This window comes from Rhea americana, unplaced genomic scaffold (assembly GCF_003343005.1).
Source record: "Rhea americana isolate MKP2758 unplaced genomic scaffold, rheAme1 scaffold_297, whole genome shotgun sequence".
NCBI classification, from domain to species: Eukaryota; Metazoa; Chordata; class Aves; order Rheiformes; family Rheidae; genus Rhea; species Rhea americana.
Genome location: NW_028186420.1, coordinates 230058 through 230379, shown reverse-complemented (window position 1 = coordinate 230379; position 322 = coordinate 230058).

Genomic DNA, 322 nt, shown 5'->3' with positions numbered 1-322 from the left:
CCCCCCCGGGGGGCCGTCAGGTGCGGAGCCCGCTGCGCCTCCCGCCCGGCCCGGGCTGCGCGGGGCTGCGCGGGGCTGCGCGCCGCCGCTCCCCTCTGCTCGGACGGGCTCTCTGCGCAGAAAACGGGCGTGTAACCGCAGCCCGGGCCGCGCTTTCCCCTGCCTTTCCCCCTTTTTTCCTATTCCTTTATATATTTTTTTTAATCCTCTCTTTTCCCCCCATTTTTYCCCCCCGTTCGGCCAATCACTCGTTCAACTTTCGAAGCTCCTTCCCCGAGCAGGAGGCGACGGGGGCGCCGAGGAAGGCGAGGAATCTCGCGGC